The sequence below is a fragment of the Heterocephalus glaber genome, unplaced genomic scaffold, assembly GCF_053883595.1.
Source record: "Heterocephalus glaber isolate CG9 unplaced genomic scaffold, H.glaber_assembly_v1.0 deba00001523, whole genome shotgun sequence".
NCBI lineage: Eukaryota > Metazoa > Chordata > Mammalia > Rodentia > Bathyergidae > Heterocephalus > Heterocephalus glaber.
The window spans coordinates 28,588,721-28,600,686 of record NW_028258327.1 but is presented as its reverse complement, the minus strand read 5'-3'; the positions used below and the strand labels follow the sequence as shown (position 1 = coordinate 28,600,686).

Genomic DNA, 11,966 nt, shown 5'->3' with positions numbered 1-11,966 from the left:
TCTCCCAGGCCAGGTGTCACATTTCTGGGCTTTTCAGGCCTTTAAAAAATTTAGGTAAAAGTCTCTGTGACCCAATTACTCTTACAGTCTGCAAAACCAGCATTACATGGATGATTCCAAGGTCTGTCATCAGCTTGAGCAGACGACAGTCCCCCTTGGATTATAGCTGCTGTGGCCTTTGAGTGCCTGAATGGCTGAACATAGGGAAGCAATTCCTTACATTAACCCATGCAAGCAGAAAATTCTGGGGCTTTCTTCTCAAAGTCAAGATTTGCAAAAGGGTTTATACTTTTATACCCTTTAATCTGGAATGGATGGGATTTGGTCAATCCCCCTGACATCTTCAATGCACCTTTTCTATTGTCCCAATGCAAATTATTGAGTTTCTTTTTAATAATATCAATTTCTTCAGTAGTCATACCTTTCTTGGCCCCAGATTTACAAAATACATTTATGGCCAAACTGTAAGTTTTTCAAATCTCATTCTGCTACTTGCTCCTGATTGTCACTGTAAATGTGGATAAAAACAGCTATTAATGCCCATGCTACAGCCTGAATGCTTGAAATATCATCAACCAAATTAATCTGTAACCTTCAAATTCACCCTCCCACAAAATTTTAAGGTATTGACAAAATGTCAATAAATTATTTGTCAGAATGTAACAGGAATGGCTGCTAGTCCATTTTCCAATAGAGTCTTTGTTCCCATCTGAAACTTTATGAAGACAGATTTTGCTGTTCATATTTATACTGGCATTCTGGTTTTTAAATCATGTATCAAGATCCTCTTACAGCATTATAGGGCCTCTCTAGCCCACATTTCCAAGCCTTTCCAAACTCCTGCCACAAACTAGTTCAAAAGGTTTCTAAACCATATGGTCAGGTCCAATCACTTGAACCCCCTTCCCTCATCTCAGTTCCAATTTTCTATGTAGAGAGCTTTCTAATTCTTGTGAAAAACATAACAGAGAAAAGCAATTTAGAGGAGGAATGGTTTATTTTAGCCTATGATTTCAGAGGCTTCAGTCCATGTTCAGCTGATTCTATTGCTGTGGGTCTGAGGTAAGGCAGAACATCATGATAGAAGTGCATAGTAGAGTGAAACTGTTCATCCCATGTCAGATGGGAAGCAGAGACAGAGAAAAAAAGAGCCAGAAAGGAAGGGGATGGGGTCAAAATATAATCCCAAAGATTATGTTCTGATGATCCAATCTTCAATTATATCTCACTTCCTGAGTTTCTATCCCCCGTCTCAGTAATGCCATTAAATTATAAATGAATTAATTTACTGATGAAGTTGCAGCCCTCATGATTTGATCCCTTCTCTAAAGCCCCATCTTTGGCCTTTCTACATTGGGATTAAGCCTTTTGGGGGACATTACAGATTCAAACCATAACAGGTATAAAAGTGTAAAGAGAAAAAAATCTGAGAGTTAGTGAATACACTAAATTTAAAGACTTGATTTTTAAAAAAATACAAATAGGAAGATAGAGGTCCTTTAACATCAGGCTAAATGTAATTCTTTAAATAATTTAAAATAAACAGTATAGAAAAGAATATCTCAGTGAATTAAATGGAAAATCATATTTAGGTTTGATTTGTATTCCACAGCACACACAGAAAAGACCACCACGTGGAGGCAGGGTACATATACTGCATCATGTTCTGAGATTTGAAGAAATATTCTAAAGTTTGAAGATGAGAACATTTATTTGTGATGTGATAAGCAACATGATCACAAAATAAGAGGTGATTATTCATTGTGTAAATCTTCTCTGGTAGTTTTCTTTCCAAATGGAGAAACCCTTGAGTACAACTAAAATGAATTTTTTGCCCAAATCTTGATAATATGTTTAAACAGGAAAATTGTGAAAATTCTATCTGTCCATGTTTATTTGACTGTTAACAATGATAATTTCACCAACTGTCTAATGACAACATAAGTATGTGATGGTTCACTTACCTTTCTTCCAAATTCTGGGTGTTTGTTGATGTCTAGGGCAATTGTGGGAGTCACACGTTGAAGACAACATAGATCTCACAAAGCCTACATCTCTGATTGAATATGTGGAAAAGAATTTTCTTCTTTCTTCCTCATTTCTACCCTTATTCTACACCAACTATGATTTTTTTCTGAAATGAAAAATTAACTTTCTCATTTGTTTATAGTTTGTCTGCTAACTTTAATGTACTGTATAACAAGACAGATTTATTTTTATTTTAAAATTTTGACTTTAAATCTGTGAATAAAATAAAAAGCAAACTCAGAATTAGGTGAAAATAACAAATCTACAGTTAGTTAGGTGTTCTGGGAGATATTGTTATGATTAGGATCAGATTCTAATACATCAGAATTGAAGATTATGTATTTGAATCTCTTGTTCTATGCCACAATTACAAATGAGAAGAAATGAGATATTAGGTGGCTTTGATTAGTAGCATGGGTATGTGAGGGGTACTTTTGCATGCACATGGAGTTTGGATGACTCTGTATCTTGGCTGGTGCACTTTACATTATTTTAAATAATTGTTCAATCTAGACTAATTCTCTTTTGTATTAATATACTGTGGTAAAATGAAATAGCAATTTAGTTACAATCTTTTAAAAGTGACTTTCTACAGTTAAGATATAATTGATATCTCTTTTTTATCTTCCTTAACTATAATATATCTAGTTTTATTAAATTCCTTAATTTAATTTGTCAAACAAAATTTGCCAAATGTTCATAAGTTTGCTTTTTGGTGTGTGCCTTAGATTCATCATTGTCTTTGTAGGTCTCATATGAGTTGTTTTATATATATTTTAACTCTTGACATGACCAACATATTGGCAGATGTTTCAAAATGTGGATTCAAAAGCAGGGAATCAAGGAATGAAGTGACCATAATTTAGCAAGTTGTCACATCTGGAACACAAGGGAACATGTCAGAATAATGTTAACATAAATCTGACTTGGGACTTTAAATTAGGACTCCTTATGTTCACAGTGCTTAATATCAATATTGATTCTTAATCTCTGGAAAAAAATCTGAGCTTGTAGGCTGGGGAAGAATTGTTTCAATGTTGGGAGAAGAAATATGGGGCAGAACAAAGGCTTATTTCAGTAAACATGGTGTTATGGCTTGGGTCTAGATGTTCCCCAAAGCCGCATGTGGTCATAAGTGGGACTTTTCAGAGGTGGCTGGATCTACAGTGTGTGTTACTGGGATTGATTCCTGGTGCAGTGCTAGGATTAAGGGCGATAAGATTAAGGGTGTGAGTGCTCCCTGTCCTAAGATAGCCTGGATAAGATACAGGGTACAGAAAGTGGCTTCTTCCTTTCTTGCTTTTGCTGGCTTCTGCCTGCCATGGACTCGTTCTCCTCTGTCATGCCCCTCTGCCATGCCACCCTGCCTTGGAGCCAGCCAACTATGAACTGAAACCTCTACACACTCTGAGCCAAATAAACCATTCCTCCTTTAACTTTGGGTGTTGGGTATTTTGTCTCAGCAATGAAAAAAGTAACTAAAACCCATTAACTCTTTCAATCCATTCTGTATGATTGACTTTGTTTTCTCTTTTTGGTGCTTCCTTCTTTGGCCATAGTACTCAGTGTCTTCCTTTTTAAAATGACTCACACAAAGATAGCCCTTTCAAAACAACTGCCTTTTCTCAGATATGAACAAAGTTAAGGAGACAGTCTACTATCCCTTGAGTTTTCATCCACATCCCCAACAGCCGAGTCTATAATTTTTAAATTATCATGGAGACTTTGTTTAGAGATGATTTGCAAATACAGAACCTAACTGAGAAGGATTAGTTTTTGAGTTCTGCTGGGTACATAGTGAAAAGTGACATGACTGTAGGCTATGGAAACATTTGTTTTTTTTTTCTTTTGGATGTAAGATGGTTACCTAAGACAAAGTTTCTGGTCCTGTTGGGTTTCAATGTGTTACCTAGAGAGTTGACAGACAGTCAGAGACACCATATTTCTCCTGTTTTTGTTTTCAGAGGAAGTACTGCCAAAACCACATCTTGTTACAGTGCTGCATCCGAGAGGATGCCTGGAACTGTAGCATTAATTAAAAGGCACCCCTTCCAGTGGCCAAACTTCTCCTTGCTGTGATCATGCTGTCAGATCTAAGCCAAGATGCATCTCAGCCAGGTGTACAGCAAGAGGAAGGACACTTTTTATTTACACTCAAGTAGAAAAGATGGCTGTATAAAACACTTTCACGTTAAAAATTCACTCTTGCATATCTTATGCTTCTCAATAACACTTCCAAGCATTTAATTTCTTCAGAACTCCAGAGGTCTCTGAGGACAAAAAGAGTGTGGCTTATCAGGCAATTACTTGAAGACCAAAGGCCAGAAACAAGGGCATCAGAAAGACATTCCACTGCCTGTACACATCAGTGCTCATCATGGTAGCACATCAGGTGATTTTTTGAATATTGTAATTTGGCAAATTGGATCTTCAAATAGGTGAGAAAGTTCACCTTAAAAATAGTACTTTTACACAAATATTGATTGCTCTTTTGTTGTAGTTTTTCCTCTTGAAGAGTTTGTTGTATTTGTTTAATGCTTTACTTTTTGTTTTCCCAGCCCTACAGAAATTGTGTAATTTTGCTGTGTTCTTGTGATTGTTTTGGTCACTAATGCAGAGCCTCCCTAGAACTGTTCAATACATTTCACTGTCAGCCCCCCTTCTCTGTGTAGCCAGAAGAATCTGGGAACATGCTTCCTCCTTCCTATTTCCAACATGTGGCTGAATTCAGTAAAAAAAAAATGAACTTCTACCTGTTTAAATTTTATCTTATTAAAGACAATCACATATTTTTTAAACAGCCATCTCTTCCTTTTACAGTGAAATTAAATAATAAAATGATGAATGATTTGTTTGACTAAGTCCTTTAGAGACATTTATATTTGCCTTCATGTTTACCTTTCAAGTATATGTGAACACATGTGACATATTTCATGATAAAATTTAATTACAGGTGATAAAAGTAATAAAGAATCAACTATAATTGTAGGTGGTATGGTTATTGACCTATTTCTAGTTAAGATGATCTATACAATACATTTAATGATAAAATGTTCAAATCCTATAAGTTAATCAATACAGGATTGTTAATATTCATGATTATTCTCCTTGCTCTGGGTTTGAATAAAAGGAAGGTGTATTTAGCAATTGTATGTAGTAATAAATGATCAGGATTATTACAAAGACCAGTACCAACTCTCATAGAGTTGTAAGAATACTAGTCAAACTTTTCATCCTTATTTACAATAATCAGTCACAAATGTGTAAGACCTTTGAGTTTCTTATGTTGCCACATTATTATTCCCAAAATTCTGTGCATGTCCTTATTCTTTCCAATTCTGGGGTTCAACTATTGTACCCTCTGTACCTATTGCTCTTTGCCCAACTGACTCCCTTGTGTTCACAGCCTCATCTCTTTATGTTTCCATTTCCCTGTTTCAGTTGACTCCCCTTACAGGCACCACAACCTACAGTTCTCCTAGGTAGGGACTTTGTCTTAGAAGTTACCATTCCTCATGTCCATTGAGCCCCACTGTCTCTTTCAAACATTACAGCTCCACCATCTAATTCAATCCTGGAATTCTGAGATACATTTCCCTCTCTAAAGTATGCTCTTTCCCTCTGCACTGCAGTCACTCTACTTCAATCATTGAAGACTATAATATATAGTCTACATATAGACTATAACTTTTATAAAGTTCTGTTATTTTTAGAACACTCTCATAGAGTATCCCACTATCATCCTAGAAATTCACTGTTTTGTTAATGGCTCATCCACTTTCTTGACCTCTCAGTTCTGCAAACTCTTCATCTCCAGCGGCACTCACATTTTGTTTAGATCACAAATTGTACCTTATTTACAAACACAAATTCTCTTCTTTCAAAACCACTGTTTCATCTCCTGGACATAATATTTATCTCCTTCCTGCTTTCTTGTTCAATTTTGGTTATTATCCAATATTTGTACCTCAGTGATCTATAGTCTATCAATCATTGAGTTTTCTTCATGTCAGCTGCCTTCTTTTCCCACTTTTCTCAGGTTTTAGTTTATATTCATATGGTTTGTCATCTCAAAAGTCCTATAGCTGATGCCATATGATTATTTGATGCCCTCTTTGTTCAATCCTTCTACAAAAAACTTAGTCTTGTTCTTTTGCCCAAATTATTTATTCCTAAAAAAGGTAGCTGAGAAAATCCTACAATGGGGATAAATTTGTTTCACTTAAAGTCATATTCAATCTCAAATGGACTGTTAAGACTAACCAATAATAATGGTGCAACTAATACTCCCTCTTCCCAGAATGCCTATTTCCAGACTTTTTCTGGGATCCTTAAAACTCCAATGCTGGTCATCACCTTCCACAATTGTCTCTTCACTTTTCTTTAATTTATGGAAAAAATAGCCATCATGTCTTGGAAATTCCCTCATATTCACTATTCAGCTTCAGGAACCACTGGCACCTGGCACTAGTTCACCCTCTTCTGCTACATTCAGGATTTCTTTTCCTTAAAATTTGTCCGACCTTAATTGTTTTGGTAATTCTTTTTTGTTATTTTTTAACTTTCCTTTTTATTAGTACATATTTGTCATCATAGGGAATTTGTACCTGTACATAATATACCTTAATTCTTTTTCCCCATTCCCTTCCCCTCCCTTCAACCATTCTTCCCCTCTCCCATTTATGTAAACTTTGTTCTCATTTTTCCTTTCATTCTCTTTTTTCCCTTTTCCTTCCTTCCCTTCTCCCTCCCCACCTCCCTTGCTCCCCTTCCCATTTGAACATGTTCTTCCAACTTCACAATATCTATCCTACATTATGGTCCTTATTTGCCCTTTGAGCAGCTAAAACAAGAGAAACAATGTGATATTTAAAGTTGTGTGTCCAATTTATTTCACTTAAGATTATGGTCTCAAGGTGCATTCATTTTAATACAAATGATTCAAGTTTGTCTTTCTTTATGTCAAAGTAGTACTGTTGTAGATAAATACCACCTCTTTGGTATTCATTCACATTTCGATGGACATATAAGTGGTTTCCAAGACTTAGCAATTAAAAATTGTGCTACTGTAAACATGGGTATGCATATGTCACTGTGGTATGATGCTTTCAACTTTTTTTGGGGAATATACCTAGAAGGGGAACAGCTGGATCAAATGGAACCTCTAGTTTTACTTTTTTGAGGAATCTCCACATTGATTTCCATAGTGGCTATTCCAGTTCACACTCCCCCTGGCATTACAGAAGGGTTCTTTTCCCCCACAGCCATTTGTTATTGGTTGATTTCTTTACAATAGCCATTCTTTCTGGAGTGAGATGGAATCTCAGTATTGTTTTAATATGCATTTCTCTAATGATCAATGATGTTACATATTTTTTCATATATTTATTTTCTGTTTGTACTTCTTCATCTGAGAAATGTCTATTCAATTCAGATGTCAGTTTTTGGATTGGACTTTTAAATTTGGGGAGGGTCTGATTTTTTGAGCTCCTTATATATTCCCCATGTTAGTTCTTTGTCTAAGGAGTAGGGGCTGTTTTTTTTCTTATTCTGTGGGTCATTTCTTCACTTGCCTGGTGGTTTCTTTTGTGGTATAACTGCAGAAGCTTTTTAATTTGATTTGATCCCAGTTCTTCATTCTCTGTAATGTTGCCTATGCAATTGGGATTTTGTTTAAAATATCTTTTCCTACACTTACATCTTCTAGAATTTTACCTATTTTATCTTCCAGCAGATTAAGTATTTCTGTTTTTATATTTAAGTCTTGGATCTGTTTTGATTTTACTTTAGTGTATGGTGAGAAATGTAGGTCTAGGTAAAATTTTTGACATGGGGAAAGTCAGTTTTCCCAAGAGCATTTAGTAAAGAGGCAATCTTTCTCCCACTGAAAGTGTTTGGCCCCTTTGTCAAACATAAGATAGCTGAGTATGCTTGGAGTGGTTTCTGCATGTTCTGTTCTGTTCCATTGATCCTCTGATCTGTTTTGTTTTGTTTCATTTTGTTTTTGCCAGGATCATGCTGTTCTTATCATGGTAACTTTGTAGTGTAAGTTCAAGTAGGGGATTATGATGTCTCACGCCTTGCCTTTGTTACCCAGAATTACTTTTGCAATTCTAAGTGTCTTCTGGTTCTATACGAATTTTAGGATTATTTTCTCTAGTTCTGTGAGGTATGTTATTTTGATTAGGATTGCATTAAATCTGTATAACAGTTTTGGAAGCTGTGGCCATTTTCACTATGTTGGTTCTTCCTATGCAAGAACAGGGATATCTTTCCATTTTCTGATATCCTCTTAAATGTCCTTTTCCAGAGTGCTGTAGTTTTCTATGTATAGGTTTTTCACTTCCTTTGTGAGATTGATTCTAGGTTTTTCATTTTTCTTGATGCTATTGTGAAAGATGTTGTTTCTCTAATTTCTTTTTCAGTGAGTTTGCTATCAGTGTGTAGGAAAACTATTTTTCAGTGTTGCTTTGTATCCTGTTCTGCTACTGAGTTTGGTTATTAAATCTATGAGTCTTCTGGTGGAGTTTTTGGGGTCTTCTATGTAGAGTATCATGTCTTCTGTAAATAATGGTAATTTAACTTTGCCTTTTGTACTAATATTCCTTTTCTTTCTTTCTCTTGTCTAATTGCTCTGGCTAATGTTTCCAGAACAACATCGAATAAGAGTGGAGATAGCAGGCATCCTTGTCTTTTTCCTCATTTTAGAGGGAAAGCTTTTAGCTTTTGACCATTTAGTATGATGTTGGCTGTTGCTTTGTCATAGATGATTTTTATTAGATTGAGATAAAGATTTTCTGTAGCGTTTTTATTACAAATAGATGTTGGACTTTGTAAAATGCTTTTTCTTTGTCTATTGAGATAATCATGTGGTTTTTGTCCTTGGTTCTGTTGATATGGTTTATTTCATTTATTGATTTGTGTATATTGAGCCATCCCTCCATCCCTGAGATGAATATCACCTGGCCATGGTCTGTAATCTTCTTGATTATTTGTAGCATTCTCTTTGCCAGGATCTCATGGAGGATTTTTGCAACTACATTCATTAAAGAAATTAGCCTGTAGATTGTTTTCTTCTTTTCTTTCTTTCTTTCTTTCTTTCTTTCTTTCTTTCTTTCTTTCTTTCTTTCTTTCTTTCTTTCTTCCTTCCTTCCTTCCTTCCTTCCTTCCTTCCTTCCTTCCTTCCTTTCTTTTTGGTTGAATCCTTCTCTGGTTTTGGTATCAGGGTAATGCTTGCTTCCAGGAATGAGTTTGGGGATATTCCTTCCTTTTCAGTTTCATTAAATATTTTGATAAGCAGTGGCATTAGATCTCTAAATTTCTTGTAGAATTCAGCCATGAATCTGTCAGCATTTAAGCTTATCTTTGTTGATAGGTTTTTAATTAAATTGTCAATTTCATTGACTGATAGCAGGTTATTTAGAATTTTTATGTCTCCTTGATTCAGCTGTGGTAATTTGTAAGTACCTAGGAATCTGTTCATTTCTTCTGGATTTTTCATCTTATTAGAATACAGGAGCTTGAAGTAGGTATTGATAATCTTCTGGACTTCTGCAGGATCTGCAGTGATTTAACCCTTTTCATTCCTAATTGCATGGATTTGAGTCTTTTCTTTCTTCTTTTAAAATAAAGTTGTCTAAAGGGTTTGTCAATTTTATTTAGTCTTACAAAGATCCAATTCTTCAATTCATTGGTTCATTGTATTGCTTTCTTAGTCTCAATTGCATTAATTTCTGCTCTGATTTTTATAATTCCTTCTTTTGTCTGTGTTTTGGGTTTTGCTTGCTGTTCTGAGGTTCAACATGCTTATTTATTTGATTAATGATTATTTATTTATTTATTTAGATTATTTATTTGAGATTTATCTGTTTTTGTGGTGTGGGCATTTACTGCTATGTATTTCCCTTGTAGGAGTGATTTCATTGTTTTCCATAAGTTCCAGTGTGTTGTGTTAGCATTACTGTTTAATTGTGGAAAGTGCCTAATTTTTTCTTCAACTTCATCTGTAACCCACTAGCTGTTCAGGAGAGTGTAATGTAATTCCCAAGTGTTTATGTGGTTTTTGTTTCTTTTGCAATTGATTTCCAATTTCATTGCATTACCACCTGATAATATACATGGGATAATTTCAAATCTTTTACATTTACTTAAGCATGTTCTATGAGCTAGTTTGTGGTCTATTTTGAAGAAGGTACCATGGGCTGCTGAGAAGAATGTGTATTCTGTTGTTGTTGGGTGGAACACTCTGTAGATATCTATTAAGCCCATTTGTTCAAAGTTTTGTTTTTTTTTTAGTACTGGGGATCGAACTTGGGACCTTGTGCTTGCGAGGCAGGAGGCAGAACCACTGAGCTAAATCTCTGGCCCTGTTCATAGTTTTTTATCTGCTCTGATATTTATTTGTTGATTTTTGTTTACTTGATCTGTCTATTTGTGTGACGGGGTACAGAGGGACCCCATTACAACTGTAGTAATACTTATTTTATTTTTCATATTCATTAATGTTTGTTTTATATAGTTGAATGTGCTGATATTTGGTGCATATATATTTATGGTTGTTATCTCTTCCTTTTGGATTGTTCCCTTAACAAGTGTGTATCAACCTTCTTTGTATCTTCCAATCAGTCTTCGCTTGAAATCCACTCTGTCTGCAAATAGAATAGCTATCTTTGCTTTTTTTTCTGTGTTCCTGTTGCATGAGGTATTGTTTCTTACCCTTTGATTCTCAGTGTATGAAATTCTTTTTGAGTTAAATGTGTTTCTTGTATGCAATATATTGTTGGATCTTGTTTCTTGATTCATTCTGCCAATTTGTTTCTTTTAACCAGTGAGTTGATATCATTCACATTCACCTGTTGGACTGATATTTCATGGTCCCTTACTGTTTTTAAGAAGTCTTTCATTTGATAATCGCCAACCGCAAGCCTGTCTTCTAGAGCTGATCTTCTATCTTCACACTGATTGACTCTGTTGCTTTTACTTTCATTAGAATTTTTAATCTCTTGGATTTCTGTTTTCATCAGTTTTATGGAATTCAGTTATTTTCTATATTACGTATTCATGGTTTCCATGTCTTTCCTAAGCTCTTCTATTTTTTTTTAATCTATATCTACTCTAGATTCACTAATCATTTCCTTAAACTTGCCATCTCTTTAATTATCTGTTTTGTTTTTGTCAAGAGATTTATTGAACTGTTTTGGTACTTTCACTTGCACCAATTCATAAAATTCAGCTGCGAGGTTTTTTGTTTCTTGCACCCTGATGCTCCCTTAATTTTTTGGGGGGGGTGAGTTGGGAATTATGGGTTGCATCTTGCTTTCATATTTTCTCATTTTCTACTCTTTGTGTTTATTTATTTTCTGTGTTGAAGCTTATTATCACTTCTCGGCCTTTTGGCTAAAATCAAGTGTAGTATCTGTTGAGGCTTATAAATTGCTTATGGTAGGTATCTTATTACTAGTGTAAAGAGTTAGGAAGTGCCTACTTTTCAGAAATGACTTCTAGACATATCTGGCTTTTTTGCCTTTTTGTGTCTGTACCAATTTATTAGGGATAAAAGGTTGCTGTTAATTTGGTCTAGAACCCAGTTCTTTGGTACTGAACTATAGTATTCTTTATGATTTCTGGACTATCCAGTTATTGGTATAAAAAAAAGATCCATTGATCAGAACAACTATGTTGCCTTGGCTAAAGTAGTACAATCAGTAATAACAATAAATTTAAAAATGACATTAAAAAATGACAAACTATGATAACTATTAATTTGATAACATTAACAAAAATAGATGTTTTATAGTTATATAACAAGATGTAAACCCAATCAGACAATTATATACAGCAGATAGTCACTCAATAGTATGATTTTACCTTAAGAGGAGAAAATTTTAAAAGGATAAAAATATAAATAAAAGAAGAGAAAGAGATTAAAAGCAAGGCTG

At 34.8% G+C, this 11,966-nt stretch overlaps 1 pseudogene; it reads left to right on the top strand.

The window, feature by feature from the left end:
* Nucleotides 1–11,404: 11,404 nt before the first annotated feature.
* Nucleotides 11,405–11,570, top strand: LOC147825019 (U2 spliceosomal RNA; annotated as a pseudogene).
* The last annotated feature ends 396 nt before the right edge of the window (nucleotides 11,571–11,966 follow it).